This window comes from Hippocampus zosterae, chromosome 11 (genome assembly GCF_025434085.1).
Source record: "Hippocampus zosterae strain Florida chromosome 11, ASM2543408v3, whole genome shotgun sequence".
In the NCBI taxonomy this organism is placed as follows: domain Eukaryota; kingdom Metazoa; phylum Chordata; class Actinopteri; order Syngnathiformes; family Syngnathidae; genus Hippocampus; species Hippocampus zosterae.
Window position 1 is genome coordinate 15384767 of NC_067461.1, and position 18634 is coordinate 15403400.

General features: G+C 41.2%; 1 long non-coding RNA gene across 1 annotated transcript; it reads left to right on the forward strand.

The window, feature by feature from the left end:
• Positions 1-343: 343 nt before the first annotated feature.
• On the forward strand, positions 344-18631 carry LOC127610229 (uncharacterized). Its single transcript, XR_007964788.1, has 3 exons — positions 344-858; positions 17541-17875; positions 17996-18631. It is a non-coding gene; the product is annotated as an uncharacterized LOC127610229 (long non-coding RNA).
• The last annotated feature ends 3 nt before the right edge of the window (positions 18632-18634 follow it).

The following is an 18634-nucleotide window of genomic DNA, read 5'->3' on the forward strand; positions in this document are numbered from 1 at the left end:
ATCATTTTAATTCACTGCAGAAATGGTACTTAAATTTGTCAGGGTCTATAATTCTTCCTCTTACTGACACAACCCCCCACCACCCAGTGTAATCTCATGCTTAATTTCATCAAAATATCTGATGAGTGTTTTATATCCTTCCAATATGCAAAGTGCAACTATGAAATTGAGAACCACCAAATGGACACTTTTTTGAGTTTGCTTAGCCTGCAGCTGTGTCACAAAACAAATGGATGACTATATTTATATTTTGGAGCGTTTAGGCAACAATTGTTTCGACCTCCCCCTTCCCAGCCAGCGGGTGTTGTTCCACAACCCCAAACAAATCAGTTCACGCGTGACAGCTTCATGATGAATTACAAACGTTGTCTGTTGTGTGTCAGGAGGTGTACAAGACAAATTTGAGCCAAGTGGTCTCAGACACGGGACGAACACAAACTACTGACCATATGGTGGTACTTGACTGAACTATTTGTGAACACGTTATTGTTTAATTTCATATATGCCTTCTTAAAAAAAGGGATATGGCTGAATGCAATCAGGATTTCCGCAGTGGATAAATATTTACCACCCAGATAAACAAGTGAGATGAATGAGGGATCTCAGGATGAGGAGAGCTGCAATTGTTGGTACAATTTCTTAAACAATACGCTTCATGAAAGGTGGTTGTTGAAATTGACGTCATTGTGTCACGAGGCTTTCCATCGGGGGAAGTGACATTGCAACATTTTGAAGCTCAAACGTAATGTGACACGCCGTTTCATTTCAGGGCTGCAAATCGAAGACGTACATGTCCAGTAATATTCGCTATTTCCCAACAAGCGGCGGTGTGATGACCCTGGAGCTGCCATATACGAGGTTAGTGTAAAGTTACCAAGTGGATGATTCGCCACTCAACTAACAGCGGGTTGATTCATTGTGGGGGTAAAAGGTGATCAATGGTCCATTGCATCAGATAAGCACCTGGCTTGGCGGCTGGAGAGATCCCCTGACAGAGCTCCAATGTAAACAAAGCAGTCTTGGAGTCACTCGGTGGCGTTCGAAAGAAAGTTCAAGACAATGAGGGCTTGTGAGGGGAGCGGACAAGTCGGGCGCGGGTCAGCAGTACTACGGGGGGCAATATTATGTCATTAACTTTGGAATAAAGTAGTTGATAGCTGACGTGATATGGATCCCTCTGTTTGTGTTTATGTGCAGTGGGGAGGTCAAGACACAAGTGTTGCATTATGGGCGAAAGACAGACGTTGTCTGACGGTATTGTTGATGGATGACAGGGTAATCATTTACAGATTGTAGGCAGGCAGGAACTTGCAAGTGAGCTTCAGCACCTGCTGTGATCATTGGTCCATATGTAGGACACGGCAGAACAGAAATCAACAGCAGCCCACTGCACAACACGGCCAAAAACATTGTCACAATGCAGTGTAATTTAACCTACAAAGAGGAACAAAAAGGTTATAAACACGACCCATGTCTCTTGATAATTGGACAGTTACAATTCATTGCAGGAATCTTGCTAAAAATTTTAAAATACACTTTGAAGGCAGGATTACAGCCTACTGAAAATGAAAGCATCGACAATATGAAATCCCTTTTTTTTCTTTGAATGCTTAGGCAAAAGTCCTTTTTGAATCATGTTTAATAAGCTGATTTTACTATATTGGCAACTATGCAATACGTTCAAGAGTCTTACAGCTTTTAGTCATCCTGTAGTGAGGCCAATTCGAGTTCTGCGTAAAATTGGCTACTGTTTTTTTTGGTTTATTTGTTTATTTGTTTTTTTTGTGGTATGTGTGGAGCAAAAGTGAGGGAAAATGAGGGATAGTGTAACACGCAGCCTTAACAAACCCTCCGTTCTTGCGAATGCTGACTGGGATCCAAAAAAAGTCTGCTCACATGCCGTGCATTGAGCAATTGAGATATGATCTCACAAGAGCGCTTTCTGATGGACTGTTACAGTTCTTTCCATGAATGTGTGTGTGTGTGTGTGTGTGTGTGTGTGTGTGTGTGTGTGTGTGTACGAGAAAGAGAGAGAAGAAATATCAATTAATTCCATGTGGGTTCCTGTGTTTACAGTCATTCCATATGTGCTGCTGCCATTATGCATATGATAAGGACATGCATGGAGAGTTCTCCTTATAACTGTTATTTCATTTCACTGTTTGACCTCTTGTTGACCATCGCATCATTCTTTAAGATCACACATTGTATACAGTACGTGAAGGCCATTTTACAGCTACTGTAATTCAAGCACCTGCACCGTCATCAGTCGTCTATTGTTTGAAAACAGTTCATTTTTCTCCAAGCTTTGCATCAAACTTCAAGGTCAATAATAAATGCAGTGCATCTGCTGGGAGGTGACTTTGCCAGAAGACATTGGCGTGGCCTCGCTTTGCATTCCTCTGTATTATGTTCTTTGTGGCTGAAGGCAGATATATCCCAGCTCTCAATGAAAATAACACAGCTCACCTTGTCCAAACGTGCACTAAGAGGAGAATTTGAAATTTTGGACCCTCACGTAACTGTTGAACTCACAAAGCCAAAGGGATGGTGATCATAGGTGAGAGGTCAGAAGCGCTAATGAAGACAAAGAGCGTAAGGTGCCAATCAACGTAGAAACTGGAGCTCTAATCTTGATAAAAGGCTGTCAAGCTGAAATGAGTTCAGTAAAATCAACAATGACCTGATTGGGGGAAATTGTTTTTTTGCAACTTCGCCACTTTCAGAAATTCCTGAATAGCCTGCCAGCACTGCCTCTATGATTGCTCTTGGAAAACATCGCCAAGCTGAATTTTGAAAGACCCACATGAGTGATCGATGAGGTATTCTAACTAAAGTCGTCAGGAAGAGGAAGAGTGCGGATTCATCAAAAGAAAGGATAAAAAATTGGAATGTAGAGACAAGCAGGGGCGTGCACCTCATCTCTGTCCATTTCGACCTGCAATCGACGATCATTCGACGTGCATTGAATTGTCATTTTTAAGAATGTTTCGCAAAGAATATAAAGTACTCACAAAAAGTTAGCCATATTCGGATTCTGGGTGAAATTTCACGAGGAATCTGCAAAGCATCGTAATGCTTACAGGTGAACATAACTTTCTCTCAACTTTTCAATGTACTGTATGTGTCCAAAATCTCAGTATTTGCTGTTTGCTAATAAAGAGCAAAATGGCATGAATCTCCCGTGATATGGCCTTCATTTTACTGTTTGCATTTCAACATCATGGCCTCTATTTCGGTAGGCAGTGCATCTGTCGTGGGGCAGAAATTTTGGCGGATCCTGCAAAGCTCTCCACACTTTTGTTCGACCGGTTTCCACCGAACTAAGCATTCAGCTGAAGGAGCGTCGTTGGGGATACACCTGGCGGAATGACAATTCGGTGGCTTTGACCATGTCTATGTTTCAGCAGATTCCGAACTGTGTCGACGCGTGCGGTGGAGGTCAGCCATTTTTCATATACTACTGGACGAGGTTCATATGAAACATTGTTTGAGGATTCAATAGATTTTTGGTTGAGACACTCAATGCAATACAGGGTACCTGCCTATCCATCCATGCTTGATACCACTTGCCCTCATTCGATTTATGGGAAACGAAAACCTATCCCAGCAGACTTTGAGCGAGAGGAGGGGTGCCCTGCATCCTGGATTAGTCACCACTCAGTCATACACATAAACAAACTGCCATTCACACACAGTCGAGGGTTTTCAATGAACCTAAATGAATGTTGTGTTTGGGAATGGGGCAAGAAACTGGAGTACTCAAAGAAAACCAATGCAAGAATGGTTCATGTAAATGGGGAGAGTGATCGAAAGGGAATTTCAAAGTTGGCTGTTGAGAAAGTGGCTGGGACTGTTCCGAGTATATTTTTTCATCCATTATAAAGGGATGTTGGTATTGAACAAACACAGTACATTAGTAGATTAAACTACTAAAAATAAATACTTGACAAAGAAAGAGGAATGGTCAGATCCGAGGAGTAAGTTTGAGATGATGCCTGGCTTCCAAACTCAAGTAAATTTCATTTTTGCTTTGTCCTAAAGCACTTCGTTTTGATGCTTTGCGCTACGGAAGAGATAATAACACCCATCTTAATTTGTTAATTGATATGATTTCTTCTTCCTAAGCCAAGAAGTGAATAGCCTGAGACATGTTTTTTTAATTTCATTTAGTTTTGTTTTTTTAACTTTGTGAACTCTGAATGTTTCTGTGTGCATCAGTGTCAAGGTCCGCGGGCAAAGGTAACTTTAATCGCCCAAACCCGATACTGTATCTGCTGATGCACCAGGTGACAAAAACAGAAATGGAGATGTGATACGCAGACCTTTCATCGGAATATGCTGCATTCATGACAGTGGGCCTCTCTCGTATACCCCATATGACAGTATGAGTCAATGTTATCTAGATGATGATATTAACAGAGCACAGGAAGAGGAGGGTGGGGGAGGGAGTTTGTGAAAGAAAATTGGTGAGGAAAAAAAAGACCATAGATCATTGTCACTTAGAGGTGTAGTTAGGAGCTACTGTGCTCCTTTACTGACTATTGACAAGAGATCAGCTCGATCAAGTGCGTCAACCTCACATTTCACTGGGCCAAGACTCAAAGCTCGGTCATGGGCCGAATAGCCAAAACGAAACATTTGGAACTTGAATATGAAATGCGACAGACAGGGGGAAAAATATTGAATATATCGTGTTGGTAAAGTTCAAGTGTTTCATTTTATATCCTGAATCCTACCCTGAGTGCAAGGACTGTTTTGAAATCAAGCGTACACTCAGACTGAAGTCATTCCGCAAGACAATATGAAGTATGCAATTCAACCAAGCAACACCTCGGCCAGAACAGCAACACTCTTACTTGAACTTAATTTCTCAAAGGCGGGGGAACAATATCAAAATTTGGAATGATTTTCCTGTCATTGTGGATGAGTTATGGTGTGTTGTCACAGATTTTAAGGCGTAGGGGTGAAGGCGTGACTTTTCAAAATGCCATACTCTTCAATGTGCGTAAGAGAGAAAAGGCGTACAGCCGCGTGCTTTTTTAAAATTTTGGGCTGTGCAGTCCTTTGTCATTTACGCCTTTTTATGCCAGATATGTACAATTGGTGGAGCCACCCTAGAACATGGGCGTTTACTGTCAAATCCCAGGCTTCTTCTTCTTCAGGGCAGAGACAACTTGCTGTGATTGATGGAACCATGAATTCTACTCTTGACTGCAAAATCTTGCTGCGAATGTTCTGCCATCAGTTTGTGATGTAAGCTGTGCACTTGGGTTCTGTGGCAGGACAACAATCCAAAACATATCTATAAATAGCAATTTCTGAATAGCTTTAAAAAATAACAGCAAAGAAAGTTTGGTCATGCCGAAGACAAAGTCCGGACTTTAATTCATCGTTGCAACATCTTAAAAAAGGCAGTTTGTGCTGGAAAAGACACCAGGGCTGCTGAAATAAAGGAAATCTACAAGGAAGAGTGGGCCAAAATATCTCCACAAAGTTGTGAAAGGCTCATTGATGGTTATGGAAAATGCACGATTTCCAGTTGTTGTTGCTGAGGGTGGCCAATCTGGTTCTGAGGTTTAGGTGGCAAGTACTTTTTCATCCAGGGCCAAAGCTTTGAATTGTTGTTTTTCCTTCATAAATAAAATCCAAGGAGCAATGTCTTCCATCATAATTTCCTCAGACTGTGGATTTAATTTCACATGAAACTCTTTCTAGGCCGGGAAGACTAGATTGATTCCGATTCTGAGAAGCGATTATAAAGTCTCTAGTGGCTAAGGGGACAATGGAAGTCCATGTTTTGATTTTAATTTGTGACGACTTTTGATGGCCTCATGCATGGTCTTCATCACTGAGAAACGACAGCTGCTTTGTCACAGAGGAAAAACATCACACAGGAATGGATCGTCTTTACCACGTTTTCTAAGTACCCAAAAGAACAAACACTATGATGCTTAGCAAGGAAGCACATTTCAGAACAATATCACACCCTTCAATGGTGACAGATTGTGACCAAATACCAAGAGGGAAGAAAGAGTGAACCAACGATCGGGGAGAGAAAGAATGAGACGCATGGATCGAGTACTCTGTTTTTGCTAAACGCTGATTGTCTGATGAACAAAAAAACCCCACACATTGTTTTCACACACAAAATACAAATGAGACATCAAATGAGACATCTAGCAGGCCGAAACAAGTATCACTGTAATGTTGTAGCCAAGCAGGAGAATAAATTACAGCTGCTCAGTCCCCACACATTCCTATCAGACTTGAAGGGCAAAACTAGAGAAGAACAAAGATCAGAGCAAAAGCACCGACTGTGTTTTTGCGTGGTTATACTGCTTTCGATCAAATAAATCACAGATTTATACCACAGTAGGGTGACTTGATGAATACATTGTCTGTAAAGGAGATCGGCAAAGTCTGCAGTAATTTTTTTAGTGGGGTTCGACTTTAAAAAAAGAAATTATTACACCTATTGCCACCATTAAATTCACAGTCTACATCTTCTTTAATTCACTTTATAATGGATATACTGCTGGACCCCATCCTTTATTTTATAACCTACACCAGGGGTGCCCAAACTTTTTGGATCGAAGATCTACTTTTTGATCAACTAACCTCACGGGATCTACCCTTACCGGCGCGCGCACACACACACACACACAAATTAAAGATTTACCTGCTTTATTTTATTTTTTAAATAAATTTTTTTTGTGAAAATGAGACTGATTAATGTGCAGTGTATATTAACACAAAAAATATATTACTAACATGTACAAAGACACACAAATTGTTGTTTGTTTTTTTTCTTCTCGACACTCCTCGGATCTACTTGGGACCTGTCTTGGATCTACCGGTAGATCAGGATCTACCTAATGGGCACCCCTGACCTACACTATTTGTACTACTTGCATGATAAATGCCTTGTAGCATATACACAGAAATGGGTCACGCTGAAAAGTGAAAATGTGAAAAACAGATTTAAAAAAAAGACACTTGTAGTCCATCCACTTGACTAAATCGACATTTAAGTCTGTGTGGTTCTTTTCACAGGAACAGGAACTGTTTATCACCATCACATTAAAGTGCTGAACTTTGATGTCATTGTGCAGCAAAAGTAATACAAACTTTGTATTATCGTCAGGCGTATCTACAGTAATTGACAACTTGACAGATGACGTTGAGCTGAGAGATGCCCTTTACTGATGTCTTGGTTGGAAAAAGATGATCGAAACAAAACAGACATACTTAATGGGAAGGCGATTTTCTCAAGCCTCTGTCACCTCCTCACATCTCATCCTCTTCCCTGCTAATGTCATTTCCTTTTTTAACTTGAATTTTCATCTTGTGGGAAGAATCTCTGTCCATCTTTTGGCAGGCGCAAAAATAAATAAACAAATAAAATGTGAACATCTCGGTCCACGAGGACACATACTCACAGATGTAATTGACATTTGGCTGGCAAAGAACAGGGAACCTCTCAGGAGTATTTCAGAGTTGACTGAGAACTTGGCGCAGGCGGCCGATGTTACCAAGTGAAACAGAGTAACGAAGCAGATTTCTGGACCAGGTATCAACTCAGACCTGTGTTTGTTCAGATAAAACGTCCAAAATATTTTGGAGTAGCCAGCCTTTGTGTCGTTATGGAGACAGCGTCTTTATGATATGAAAGGTAATTATTACGTATTGACATTTGAGTTCTCCAGCTTGGACCACTCATTAATTTGGCCCTGGAGAAGAAACAAGCTGCTCATTTAATGTGGATTGTACCTTGAGGATAGAAATGGACTCCAACTGTAACTATTCTACCCGCGACCTGAGCGAGGATGAGTGGTATTGAAAATGGATGGATGGATGAATATATAATTGAAATGAAAAATACAAACAACAAACATCTTCTGCATAGTAAAGATTATTGTCATGGATCTAGAAAGCCAAACCTTGCGGAAGGCGGGCAGTATAATGGGTTTCAAATTTGCTCGATCCAAATGCAAAGGAATGTAATCATCTCATAACTATTCATTTTCAAGAAACACAAATACCCTTTGTGGTGCTTATGTTTTCAGGCACGCATAAACACAATGCTCAAAGATAATGTGTATGTATAGTATCTTGGTTTGGTACATACTCTCTACTCATTTTCTGGCACCAGAAAACAAAACGTTGCAACATTATAACATGCGCGTATGAGGATTGTATAGTGTTGAGTTTCTCCATTGGAAAAACTTGTTTCTCAATCAACAGCAGGAATCTGAGAGTTGAGCTCAGTGAACACAAGGACAGCGCGCTACAAGCGAAAGGCTGCCATTGGCGTGTAGTGTAAAGGATTCCGACAACAGTAGCTCAGGTGACAGTGTATGGTTCTGTTTTGACACAGCTGACCGGGCTGCTCCACGCACTGAAAGCGTATTGCAAATGTGCCATAATTGCAAGCATGTGTACACATGTATCCCAGAATGGGATTTTCCATCGGGGGTGTTTTTGTGAGTGCACCTTTTGTGCATGTGCTTGTTTGTATGCATCTGTGCATACCTGCTACCAATGTACTATGTAACTGTAACCCTGTGTGTGAGACTGGAGCAGGTTAAATCCGCTGGGCCGTCCTTACGTGAGCTACCGGGGCAGAACCGGAAAGTCGATCCACCTGAGAACTGCCCAGGGAATTGTGGATCTTTGTGCAGAGAAGAAAGGCATGGCCCTCCAGCGTGTGTCTGCTGAATAAGAGCCACTTGTGCCATTTTGCACTCCACACAATAACTCCACCACAGGCGGAACCAATCAGAGCAACAGGCTATTATTTACCACTGTGCTCTGACCTTGTGTACCAATACCAGCGATTATCACTTCTCAAACCACCCTCACCTGATGGATAGACAACACCAGGAAACAATGTGAGCACCACATAACATCCATCCCTCAAAAAACACACCCTCGACAGCAATATTCTTGTAAGACTTGCAGTGATTTTTCTTTTACCAACTGCCAGCGCCGACAAGCTCTCAGAATACTGAATCTCCCATCCGGTCAGGCCACTATTCACAACCTAGAAGGTAAACAGACAATACAACAGTATACGGGCTAGCTACTTTTTGCTTCATGAAGAATGATGTCAGACATTAAGAATGGGTGGTTGGGACTAGTCTTTGCATTCTTGGCGGGGGTTCCATCGTGACTCAAATTGTGAAATATTAGAAAATGTGCTCCTCTATCTTTGGGGGGTTCTCCATAATTGTACCAAAATGTTTGACACTTATGCCACAACCTCCACAAAGTTTCAAGGAAATCGGTTCAGGAGCTTTTCCCCCCCTGCATATTCCTGCTATTAAATACAAAAAAAAAAACAGTAACAAATTAATTTACAGCACCTTTGTTATTGTGCTTGTAACACACTGTATCAAAATGTGAGCTCTTTCGAATGGTCCTACCCTCTGATGGAATTAAAGTCAACACAAAAAACCCCCACAACTTTTACTTTAGTTTGAGTGACACCACCATCAACCACAACTACATTCTATCTTTGCAGTGTCAATCAAAGTGGAAAATTATTTTATTTTTTTCAAGGTAACAGAAGGCATTTTGTTACTATTCATTAGATTGTGCTTGTGCACTTCATGCTCTGGTGGAGGGCTTGGAATGCTGTATCACATTCGTTGGCTTCGAAATGCCACAATTGCATCTGTAGTTTGTCTTGTTGAGACACTTTCAGGAGGAATGTTTGCCGGGAGGATAAATGATGACATGTGACAGGTAGGGGCTATGAGGGCTTTTGGGAAAAAGAGGAATGGCATTGGTGGGGTGGGGGCTGTGAAGGCAAGAAGGCAGGACCAGACACATGTGGCTACATATGGAAAGCCGTCATTTTTCGTTTTCTTTGTATAGCTGTCAACACAGTATCTCATTAAAAGTAAGTGAGTCCCTCACATTATATAGATTTGTAACAACCCAAAGACACACCGAAGACCACTCCACCACCCCCTTGCTAAAAAAATCTGACGGAAAAGTTTGGCCAAGCATGACTGCGGACACAGACACTGTTGAGCATGTGTGGGGCATCCTCAAATGGAAGGTGGAGGAGGACCATGGTCTCTACCATCCACCATCTCCATGATGTCATTATGGAGTAGTGGAAGAGGATTCCAGTGGTGGTCTGTGACACTCTGGTGCTCTTCATGTCCAAGGCGGTTAAAGCAGGGCTGCAAAATAAGAGGGGCGCACAAACTATTGATGTTTTGGGCCCAATTCGGGCATTTTCCCTGAGGAATTTTCCTCACTTTTAAGGTCAGCTGTGTGTTCAGTTATTTTTGAGGGGGGACAGAAAAAAGTTTTACAAGCTGTAAAATCAAGTTTTTTTTTCTTTGTAATAAAGTGCCATTTCTTTATGATTTCCCTTAAAAAAATGTGAGGGGCTTCGACATTTTTTGCGATATACTGTACCAACTCAAGATGGACCTCCTCTAAAGAGTTGCTTTATTTGTAGTGGAGGAGATGTTCTAAATGCAATGACCTTCAATTCACAACACCAGGTGGTTAAAGTGGCTGTCATCCACCAAAAGACACAACAAAAAAGTCAAAGAATGAGGCAGAAGGAGGGGGCACTGTTCATAGCTGCTGCCAATCTCCCCTTTGACCTCACCAGCACATTCCTCCCCTTCTCTGCTTATTAGACATATATTAGCTTTTCCATTTGTCTCTGCTTCCCCCTGACGGCCTGTGTGTTATTCTAATGGTCGGTACGGAGTGCCGCATTTAATCGACAGCGAGTCGGACACAAAGGTAGCTCTGTTTTTCCAGGCGCAAGGCAACCGTGCAAACTGAAGCGTCGGTTCAGCCTGTGACAGCCAAAATGGACTAAAAGTACGTGTGTGTACTGTATATGAGTGTGTGTGTGTGTGTGTGTGTGAGTGTGTGTGTGTGTGTGTGTGCGCGCTGCTCCACTCTCTGCAGGCAGTACACCCTCACCGAGCCAGCCAACACCTGAAGCTTATTAAACATAAATCTCCACTGCGCCATAGATGTAACCTGAAACTCGTATTGGCTTTTGGAGGGAGGGGCGTGGGGTGGGTAGGGGGGGTCTTCATAAATCTTTTTTGTCCCCTCCTGGGTCGTCAGCATTCCTGATATATCCTGTAGAATTATGGTGCCGAATAATAAAGACTTACACATTTGTAATTAGCTCAATAGTAGGTGTGCTAAGCGAAATGATAAAATTGAGATGAGTGAAATCTGAGAACATGAAAGTAGATTCTCTCATGAAATTGAATCACATGGACAAAATATGACAAGACTCATTTTGATGGAATGGGTCACAGCACTGGAAGGAGTTTTAAGGGAAGTAACAGAAAAAGCAAAAGAAAATATATGAATAAATTTTGAAAAATGTTGATCACACTCTTTTGAACTTATGCACTTTCAGCCTTAGGATGAAAATTCGATAGGATCATTTTGAATGTGCACACAAATTTGAAAGGGGGTTGGGGTATGATGAAATACTGAGGAAATGTATCATTTTTCATTACAATAACATATTTCTGAGAACTCAAGTAGTAAATATAAAGGAAAGCATGCTTGGTTGGGGGCATTTGCTTTATCTTTTGAGATGACTATACCGGCAGGAAAAAGCAGAAAATGGATACCGCGACTTGCAAGTACACCAAAGCACTATAATATATTTGAACATCTGGGTGCTATTCCCATGCAAGCAAAAAGACACAGCGGCAGGATGTCTCGGAATGGTGGGGAGGGAATGGGGAGCCTGGTTTGAATTTGCGGCTGCATCACGAGCTGCCACTGCCAGAGCTCTGGGCTTAGAGCCGCAGAGTTCACGACACGCTTCCCTCCCTGGAAAGAATGACTGCAGTAAAAACCACTATAAAAAACAGGCAGCAGAGTGATGTGTGTAAATAAGTGTAATGAGTGTGTGCCCTCGCTCTGTGTGTGTGTGTGTGTGTGTGTGCGCGCGTGTGCGTGTGTGTGTGTGTGTGTGTGAGTGTGTGTGTGTGTGTGTGTGTGTATGCCAATATGCCAGTGGATAGAGCGACAGAAAGCGAGAGTGTCGTCCAAAGTGTGGATGTGTTAGGATCCAGGGATGTGCACAAAAGACTCTCTATGCACCCCATGTGTTCGTCACTTTCTCTTAGCGCACAGAAACACACAAACACACACACACACACGCACACGCGCGACTCAAAGTTCCCCATTGGGAGCTCACATAAATAATGTGACAAATATATATACACGGTACATATATTAAAAAAAAAAGTGAAAGTATGGAAAGGGAAAGAAGGACAGAAGCTTATTGTATCGTAATTTCTTTTCTGCAGCAACAATGTTTCATTGTTTTAAAACTGTGCGGATGGAGGGAACCGCAGGACCCGTGGAATGTACGTGTCCGCTTCATTACCCTCATTTTGTACTGTTTAAAACACCCCTGTAATAATAGTTGCGCTCACGTTCCTAAACACAAATGTGATTTTCATTGGCAAGAGGTGCATCTATGACATCTAATCCCAACAGACACAATGGAAGAAAAAGTTGTCCTTTTGGCTGTTCAATTACAAAACAACAGCATATTTTGGAGCATGAAAACGGAAAAAAAGAGGGGTCACAAAGTGAAAGTGTTAGTACACTCGTCCGCTTAAAAAAAAGAATATATATATATATATATATATATATATATATATATATATATATATATATATATATATATATATATGTGTGTGTGTGTGTGTGTGTGTGTGTGTGTGTGTGTGTGTGTATGTATGTATATATATGTATGTATATATATATATACATTGCTCATTAGTCTTGCAATTTAAATAACTAAATCAAAATGAAAAGGAAGGGAAATGGTGTCATGGCTCAGTAGTGTAGTGATCGTTTCCCAACCCTGAAGTTGATGGCTTGATCCCCGGCTATTGTGACCATGTCGAAGTGTCCTTGAGCAAGATACTGAACCCCCATATTATAAATGTGTATGCATTCATATTCCTGTAATTATATAACTGGTGATTTGGCTGGGTTCAGGTTTAACTAATCACAAAATACTCAAGGTACTGAGAGTCAACACACTGTTGTGCTGTCAGTCACTAATTCTCAGATATAAGTTCAATTCAAAGGTAGCACTGCATTGTACACGGACAGCAATAACATGATGATTGACCTTATTCTTTGTGAAACCTTATATCAGGCAAATTCTGACTGCTTCCCCCCCCCCAAAAAAAAAGCTCAAACGAGAGGAAAGTGGGAAGCAACCATTCAGTTGAAACGTCATTTAAATCTGCTTGTCAGGTCTCGCTAAGCCTTTCCTGCAGTCAATTTTCCATATGAAGCTCTGCTAACCCATAAATAAAGATTAACTATCCGAGTCGATCATGAGAATCCACACAGTGATGAGAAACATACGAGAGGTGATATTAGTGGAACATTATCCAATTACGGCCACAAGCCACGTTTAGGATCCTCAAACTCCTTTGTCTGCCTCATTCCCTGCTGCATTCAACAAAAACGGGAATGCAGATATTCAATTAAAGATACATGCATGGAAAGACATGGAAAGTCTCACTCAACTCACTCACAGCCTGTCAACATTTTGCGACTAATGATTTTCGTCGGAAAAGAAACAAAGTAGCTCCAGATGTAGTAAATTCTTCAGGTAACTTTAATAAGTTATTTTTCTGGATGAATGCTCCTGAAACTTGCAACATACATCTGGGCAGCGCTAAGAGCCGCATGTATCATTTCTACTTCGACAGAGAATTTGCTATAGACAACCTTAAAAGATTTGGTCTCACATTTATACAAATGGTTTTGATTTTGAAATCTTTCAAAACCGCGGTCAAAGTCATTTTCAGTGAACACTCATAATGTTGCCATTTTGAATAGGAAAGAAAAATTTAAAATAGATTTTTTGAACCCTCAAAAGGCCGAAAACAGTGTTGCTATTTACACCTTTATTTTATTTTTTTTAATTCATGTAAAAGAAAATCATATTTTAGCATTCAAAATTAAATTTTAGTTGTCGACCTACAAATTGGTGTACAGTAGTAACGTTTACAGAAACATTGCTATTGTTAAATAACAATAAGCCTTTGCTTTCCGTCTTGGAGATGTAGTAGCAGTGTATGGCATGGGTTCCCCTGGGGTTGACGTGAGAGGTAGAGGTGACAGCGAGAATATAGTTTGCCTCCTGGGGAATGTTCCTACGTTTTGGAGTGACAGTTCTGCAGCTAGCCGCTCAGGCTGATGCATGTCCTTTCTACAATCATTTCCTTTGGCTGACAGGAAGTAATGTTGATGTGTCGCGCTGCCTTTGCTTAGCGCTTCCCTAAAGATGTTTAGGCCAGTTCAGGAAGATTTCGTCAACCCCAGGCCTGGAACTTAATGTATACATTGTGGAATTTAGTCCACATTGTACATTTAATACCAACTGACTCGCAACTAAAATTTCAAAAAGATCACATTTGTGCTGTTTGCCAAAAGGATTTGTTTATCACACACCATGACTGCAAGTATACACGGATGTTATTTTCTGCGATGTAAATGCAAAGAGCATTTGCGCTGCGATGTAATTTCTTGACAAACCACATGACAAAAATAATTTGGACAGAACCAGTTTGAACCACTCTTCGTAATATACGTTTGCCTTTGTTGTGCTCTTATTTTAAAGCATGCCATTCTGGCTTCATCCATAAGACAAGACAGACAAGCTTGTCAAACTGCATTTACGATGTAAAACAACGACACGATTAATATTGCTCTTGTTTTCTTCTACTTCAATGCAACTGACACAATCCCATAATTTAGGGAGTGACTGCAAATTTTTCGTGTCGTGATAACCTACGTACATTGAAAGTTTAAGCTTCAAATGTACATTGCAGTTGCAAAAATGTAGGCTAATCAGTAAAGAAAAGCAAAGATGTGTTGGTGCTGAATTTCTGAAAACTTAATGCTTTTTTTTACTTAAGTATGATTTGTTTGTTAGCTATTCATTGGGTTCTGAATTGAATTGACGCTATAATATACAGGTATATGTTGGTTATTGTTACATGAAGATAGACGACAGATCCATATGTTGATAGTGGGGTATTGACAGCAGATACCCCATTTGCAGACACATGCACGTGTGCATTCACTCACACACGCACACACACACACACACACACACACACACACACACACACACACACACACACACACGCTTACCCCTAGAATCCTTTAAGCCGAAGGTTATTCAATATCTTTGTTATTGCCAGCAAAACGTATGAGAATTACTAAGCCAGTATTGTGTTAAGATTAAGTTATTGTTGGTTTTGGAATGTCAAACCAATAAACTAAATATGTAATATCACCCACCCTTTGAACAATATTTGCTTAAATGTAAGACAATTTTATCTGGTGATAAAGTGGCGTTGCCAAAGTGTGGGTTGAGCTGCCCGACTAGCCTGGTAAACCTGCAACTTCTCTCTCATGATGTCAAGATCATGAATCATAGGTCACATCAGAGATCTTAACTCAGCCCTAGAAACTCCTTATATGGTGCTGTTTGCTGGACTTGATTCTCTTTCTCACACCTGCAGCACCTTGGGGACCTTTTTAAAGAGCTGTCACTCAAAGGGTTAAGCTCCTGTATGCTTGCTCAAGGCGCATATTAACCCCATAACAACACTTAAGTGAGCTTCTGCTGGGACGCCACCACATCCTGGGGTGGAAAAGGCAGCGGGTCAGTGTGCAGTATGTGATGACCACTGCTTGACTCAAAGAATTGATGAGAGTGGGAGAGGGCTTCAATGTAGCAATGCCTCACACATATTTCCATACACTCCCTCTGCCCTTAATGATTTTGGCAGTCCATGAGGCAGCTAGATAACAGGAGAAAAAAAAAAAGAAGTACGGGCCCCTCTTGCACATTTTGTTCGGTGCCAGGACAAACAAGCCGGGGTGTTATTGAGAACAATTCCATATAGTTGCAGAAAGGCATGTCTTTAAAACACACTGTGAAGAGAAGAACACATGCTGGGTGGAGCATACCCTCAAAACATGGGCGCGCACACACACACACACATACACACACACACATGGACACGCACACGCACACACACACGCACACGCACACACACACACACACACTGTTGTCCTTGCACTGGCTCCACGTTGATCTTATAATTCAATCCAATGTTTATCTTCAGTGACAGAGCCTGCAATGGCCAGGCGCCTTCATACTTAGTGGATTTGGTGTCATTTTATTGTCACTGCAGTTTGTTGGCTGCCTTTTACGGATGTGCCTCACACAAAATTAAAAACGAAAGGTGACGGAGACTTGATATGGAATGTGCTTGCTTTTGAGGCAAGAGGCATTTGAGTGTAGGGACACTGCATGCAGTCTGTTGTCCAAATGGCTCAATTGTCTGGAATTTACGCTGCAGGCATAATTTTCCACTTTGACAACAAATAAAATCCCTCATTAAGAAGAGCAACAAATAATAAGAAATAATAAATATACATTTTGTGATATTTGCCCAGAATGAGACCTGAATGTGTACAGTCAGAAGCGAGACACTGTAGATGCATCAAAACACTCACTCTGAGTGCGCTGTCTGAGTTCTAGATTTCCCATTTGGTCAACAAACTTGAAAAGTTTCTGCAAAGAGACCACGTGTTTTTGCCCTTGTGTCGTGTTTTAGTCAACATGTTCATGCGTCAGCAGTAATGAGTGTTCAGAAGATCAAAAGCCACGGAAGGACAGAGGGATGCTCAAGACAAGTGCCTTTTCAATTAGCCACGCAGCGACCCCTTTTTATCATTGTTTTGTCTGTGAGGGCTACAAAGACCACTGGCTCATCTCCAAGCAAGCGGCAACAACATGTGTAGCTAGTTGACTCAATCTGCATCACATTGATAGAGTAAACTGTGCTCTGAGGCCACCAGGGGATGCACGGTATAGTGGAATGCTTCCCATTACGAAACACTTGTCTATCTGTGATCCAGGAGATATGAATCTGTTCAAATCGGAAGTCATTTTTGCATGCCCAAACTGAGGTTGCTCAACTCAATTGGATAATTTCAAGAATTCTGCATGTTGAGACATATCGTATATCTATAAACCGTGTTTATCGCTTTTACATTGTTGGAAGCTGTATTTTTACTATTGAAAAGTCAGAGATTCGTTTCTCATTGCTTGTGGTTTCTTGTGGTTCGGTACTTGTAACAAGTTTGAGGGTCAAACTGTCTAGAAATTGAATTTGTCAGCCAAGAAGCATTCAATGAGCATACTAGTGCACATCAAATTAAAGAATGTTGGTATTTGCTGTTTCTCGAGTTATTTGCTCTTTTGAAGTGTGATGGAAACAAATTACTGTACACAGGCCACACCTACATATCATTCATACAAGTCGTATAACATCAGCACTCCAAAAAGTGAAATTCTACTTTTGGGACTGATTAAACTACCCATCATTTGCTTTTGTTCCGAAACCAGCTGGGAATGAGCAATGGAAATGGGAATGGGTACCGGTACTTGACAAACATTCTGTCCCACACAGACCAGCAACATCCATCTATCATCATCCGAGCTGCTTATCCTCGCGAGGGTCGCCGGCGTGCTGGAACCTATCCCAGCCGTCTTCGGGCAGTAGGCAGGATATACCCTGAACTAACAACCATTCGCGCTCGGGGCAATTGAGAGCGTTCAATCAGCCTGCCACGCCTGATTTTGGAATGTGGGAGGAAACCAGAGTACCTGGAGAAAACCCACGAAGGTACGGGGAGAAGATGCAAACTCCACACAGGAAGACCAGAGCCTGGAATCGAACCCTGCACCTCTGCACTGTGCGGCAGACATGCTAACCAGTCGACCTCCGTGCTGCCAACCAGCAAGGTAATACAGCAAAACAGGTCATAATACGCACATAATCAAAGTCAACCACTGTGATACAGGGACTGAAAATCGGACGAAGACAAGTCCGTAATGTTAATCAAGTTGTTCTCTTCTTTTCAGAACAAGAAAATATTCGATAAAACAGCAGATAAAACTGTGGCAGCATCTGTTCGCAGCATGCATCTTTATTTTTGGCACTTTAAAACAGTACCCACAGCTGCTAGAATCATCTCCTCAAAGAAAACTGATTGATGCATTTTTTTTTCTCTTTTGGGGTAGAGGAGAATATGAGGATCAAAACATAGTGTTTGAAGACGAATGTCAAAATTGTTGCCCGATACTCCTTTTTTTATGTCAAGAAATTTTATTTCTGATCATATTCGAGTGATATATTACAGTGGATGGGAACAAAATCTTCACTACACACAATGTTGCTTGTTATATTCCGCCTCTACATGATATGGAAATCCTTTTTTCTAGATTTCCATGCTGTTCAATTCAATTTGTAAGGAGCCCTTTTCCCCTTTCTGACATTTGACAGTGTCACAAGTCAGGGAATGTTCGGATTCTGAACTCAACATCAACTTGTTGAATTACCATTTTTTATGAGTTCATTAATGCATATTACTGTATATTAAATAGGTCATTTTCGCAATGTTGGGAATTTTACTTGTTAATCTATTAAGTTAGGGCACCTGCAACATGGCCAGCACGAGGAAGATTATTATTATTTCTTTAAATGAAGCTAATTAATTGGTT